The sequence below is a fragment of the Bubalus kerabau genome, chromosome 2 (assembly GCF_029407905.1).
Source record: "Bubalus kerabau isolate K-KA32 ecotype Philippines breed swamp buffalo chromosome 2, PCC_UOA_SB_1v2, whole genome shotgun sequence".
Taxonomy (NCBI): Eukaryota; Metazoa; Chordata; class Mammalia; order Artiodactyla; family Bovidae; genus Bubalus; species Bubalus kerabau.
Genome location: NC_073625.1, coordinates 160,909,982 through 160,914,477, shown reverse-complemented (window position 1 = coordinate 160,914,477; position 4,496 = coordinate 160,909,982). Strand labels below are relative to the sequence as shown.

General features: G+C 44.0%; 1 long non-coding RNA gene across 1 annotated transcript; it reads right to left on the bottom strand.

The window, feature by feature from the left end:
• Positions 1-388: 388 nt before the first annotated feature.
• On the bottom strand, positions 389-2,186 carry LOC129644963 (uncharacterized). The gene is made up of 3 exons (XR_008711090.1): positions 2,121-2,186; positions 1,051-1,148; positions 389-526 (listed from the first exon to the last, which is right to left on the bottom strand). It is a non-coding gene; the product is annotated as an uncharacterized LOC129644963 (long non-coding RNA).
• Between the last annotated feature and the right edge of the window lie 2,310 nt (positions 2,187-4,496).

Here is a 4,496-nt window from a genome sequence, read left to right as displayed (position 1 = left end):
GACCCTTACAAGGCCCAAGAGCTTGGGCCTCTTTATCTTGCATGCTGGGAGTGCCCAGCAGGTACAGTGCTTCGTGTTAAGGCTGGAGGAGGCTGTGGGTAGAGAGGTCACGGACTCCATTTGTAGAATCAGTTCAACCTCAAATGTCCAGCTGGAATGGCCTTCTCAGTCAGTGTTACCTCAGTTCCCTCTAAGCATTAAAATCCTCCACAGCAAACTCCCGTAAAGTTCCCATGGTGAGGGGTCTCCCTCAGAGAGGACCTGGAAGCAAGGCAAGGTGGTAGCTGACTCACCTTGGCCAATCAGACGGAGGATGAGGAAAGATAAAACCAAGTGTTGCAAGCAAGGAGAAAGGCTGGAGGAAAGAAAGCAGCACAGAGTGGGACTGAATGGTGGTGAGGGGGTGGGGTTCAAGAACTGTGACCTTTACAGAAACACTCCAGCAGGATGGCTTTCTCAAGAGAATTTTATGAGTCAAGTGATCACAGTAATTGCATTTCACACAATTTGTCATGCTGGTAGAGATCTAGAAAAGAAGAAAATGTATACACAATTACACACTAAACATGAAGTTAGAATGCTTTACTTAGCCAGTAGGTTCAGGGTCATATTTAAGGAGTGAGAACTCCCACCCTCACCCTTTCCATATCACCTCCTACTGATGAGGGTACTTGGGGGCAAAACTTGCCTGCGGTGGTGGCCTGGCAGAAGTTGATAGAAGCCAGCAAACCTCTATTCTAGTTTATCAGATTCTATCCTGAAGCAGAATAGAACCAGAAGCCTCCATCTAAACAAGCTGTCTGTGGTGACTGCTCCCTTCAGAATTCCCAGGGCTTCCAGCTTGAGCCCATTCCCGAATCTTGGGACCTGCCTGGTTTCTCTGAAGCATGTTTCAGATCCTTTGTTAGGGAACAAAGGATCCTATTATTCCTGAGGGAACTCCCTATCAAAGAGATTTAGTAGAACTTTCTAGGGACTTTAAACCCAGAGCTGAAAGAAAATGGAGCTAAGAGAATAGATAGATTTCCAGACATTACAATAACAACTTACTCTTCACTCCCTCTTTTGGCATGTGGATGGGAGCCTCTGCTGCCTTTCTCGGTTTTGGTTACAAGGGAGCAAAAATAGCCCCCTCCCTCCATGTACAACTAAATTGGAAAAAAAGAAAAAACAAAAACCACTCAGAAGTGGGTTTTCCTTCTGGTTACTGCATGACTTTGACATAATACCTTGAGATAGAAAAACAGAAACTATGTATGTAGGACCAGGATCTGGGGACCAGTTATCAGGCCTTGCTGGAGAAGGTGGGTGTTATAGAAAGTCATGAGAGAACTGTACGAGGACCCAGACTTGGTGGTGAATTGGGATTCTAAAGTGACTTGAGGTAAGCATTATTTATGTGAAGACTGTACACCCCACCCCCAGATGCTGACACCAACACAGAGACAAGAACAGCAGGCAGCTACTCAAGGAGGGTTCCGGTGAGTCCTGCAGACCCAGGCAGAATTAGGAGATGCAGCTCCGGGTACACAGGAAAGGGGTTAACAGAACTAAGGGGACAGTGAAGAAAGAAAGCAGTTTTGAGGGAAAGAGTCCAGGAGGGATGCTCCTTGCTGGCGTGAAGGTGAAGAATACTCCACAAGAGATGTGCGGAGAATACAGGGCACCAGAGCCCAGGACAAACTGAATAGAATAAAGGAACCAGTGACACATATATAAAATAGATAATCTACAAAGACCTACTATATAGGCCAGGGAAATCTACTGAGTAATTTGTAATAAGGGAAAAGAATCTGGGACTTCCCTTGTGGTACAGTGGATAAGAGTCCAACTGCTAATGTAGGGGACACAGGTTCAATCCGTGGTCCAGGAAGATCCCACATGCCAAAGAACAACTAAGCCCATGTGGCACAATAACTGAAGCCCATGCCCTAGAGCCTGTGCCTGGCTAAACAGAGTGAGCATGAGGGGTAAGGAAGAATTTAGGAGGAGATTCTCAAGTCTGTAATACTTAAACTCTGACATGCTTACCGTACAAAATCCCAGTTTTCTGAATGCCTTATTCCTATAAACTTCTAGTGTCCCAGGTACAAGAAGAAAGGCCATAAAGGGATACTTACAGAAATCATCTGGTATCTTCACATACAGGAAAGAGGACCCAAAAAATTGATGTCCAAGCATGCTCCCTGCTATGTCCAGCTGGCACAGTGTACCCTAGGAAATTAAACACGTAGGTGAGGTCAAGACAGACATGTATGCCCTCTGCATGGAGTTCTGAGCTGGAAGATCTGGTGTAACTTTGAGAGCTTCCTTCTCCACCAGTAGGGAGCACTAAAGGAGATTCAAGTAAGCCCAAGGCTGAAGGCCTTTGTGAAATATTTCTCATGCTTTGAAATTGGTAGGTGGCCATGTCAAGCACTTTATAAATTAATTGAAACTATAGCAGTAAAACAAAGCCCCACAGCTAGCGAGAAGTTAACATAAACCTAACATATACAAGAAATCTAACATAAAGCAATAATTTTTAAAAAACAATTAAAACTCATATAGTCCTTACATTGTGCAGTGTTAATATGTTTAATCCTCACAATGCCCGTATATAGTAGGAATTTCTATTACCCTCATTTTATAGATGAGGAAACTGAGGTATGGGAAGTTTAGGATTTGCCCAAGGATATGCAGCTAGTTAGTGAAAAACAATTCAAACCCACAGAGGCTAGAACTACACTAAACTGCCTTGCTACTCTACCAGGCATGATGCAGAGAAATCACAAATACAAATAGCCAATAGATGTGTGTCGTAGTATTACTTATAAACCAACCAATGAGATGACTTGGGGAAAGATTACATCAACATAAAACTGTCGTTGCTAGAAAAAACGCAAACTAAAGAGATCATCATAAAAAATTTATGGAACTCAAGAATATGTCTGGGAACTTGGAAGGGTCTGAAAAACACTTCTCAGGTTCATGGAGGCAGTGCATGGAGGAGAAATTTGGTGGACAGCCCACCTTTTGTCTCTCTCCCATGAATTCCATACCCTATGCTGCTGCTGCTAAGTCGCTTCAGTCGTGTCCAACTCTGTGAGACCCCATAGACGGCAGCCCACCAAGCTCCCTCGTCCCTGGGATTCTCCAGGCAAGAACACTGGAGTGGGTTGCCATTTCCTTCTCCAATGCATGAAAGTGAAAAGCGCCCCCTAAACCAGTCTCCATTAAGGGAGGCCTTCAACACTCCTCCTCTGAATCACAGATCTCTAGCCACAGAAAACTTCTGCCCTGGCCTCAAACACACCATGCTTTTCCATTTCCCCCAAATGCAGTCAGAAGACCATCAGTGCTAGAAGCAACTGGGAGCCTTTTTAGAAACATTGACTCCTGGATTCTAATGAAATGTAATGCTTTGGCATTTGGCTGAGGAAATGGTATTTTAACAAATTCTGCATGCAGTTTATTTTTCACATACATTAATATTTGAGGTCCACATCTCATTCCTTATAATTTCCTCTTCCCATCTGTCACTCCACATTTCAAATATCATCTCCTTAAGATAAGTCTTTTTAACCCTCTCCTTCCCCAGACACAATTGACCCTTTTCCCTTTCTGTGCTGCCACTTTACCTTTGCATACTTCCATTCTGCACCTGTAGAGCCTTATTTTTTAATTCATGTATTTTTATTGGAATATAACTGCTTCACAATGTGTTAAAGTCTGCTGTACAACAACATGAATGAGCTATATGTATAGCTCCCTCGTGAATTTCCCTCCCAGTGCCCCCACTTCAGGTCATTTCAGAGCACTGAGCTGAGCTCCCTGTGCTATACAGTAGCTCCCCACTAGCTGTGTTTTATCCACGGTAGCGCTTATTTTTGTGATCTAGGCTGATCTGTGATCTAGATCTGAGATTTCTTTCAGTACCTTAATTCATTTGCCAACAAGTTTGCATTGAATTCTGGAGTTCAACTGATGGAGGGGGCAGCCTGGAGACCATGGAGCTTGGAGTTTGATGGAGCACACAGAAGCACAGAGAAGCATCAAAAGGAAGTGTGCCAAGTGCTCTGAAAGGCAGACGGTGGGCTGTGTGAGGCTACAGGGGCACTTAGACAGGGGATGCAGACCAGGAAGCTTCTCAGGGAACTGATGTCTAAGTGGATACCTGTGAAAGGAATGATTTACCCAAGAGAAGGAGGAGAGGGTATGCCAGCTGAAGGAAAAATGTCCCAAGGCCCGGGGTGTATTTCTGTGTGTGTGAGAGAGAGGAAGAGATATTCAGGGTATCCTCCATAATAACTGGATGTATGTTTCTACCTGGGCTTTTTTCCTCAGTTTTCCTCCTCACAATTAGTTTAAAGCCATATTCAACAGATTTGTCTGTTTTGGAGAAAACGGATTCTTCCCAGACCCTGTCAAATGTACTCTTGAGCCTTAAACCCAAAAGTGTCTTTAATTTCTCTTGCTTTCTCATCTTCCCACCTCTGTGTGCATATATATGTGTT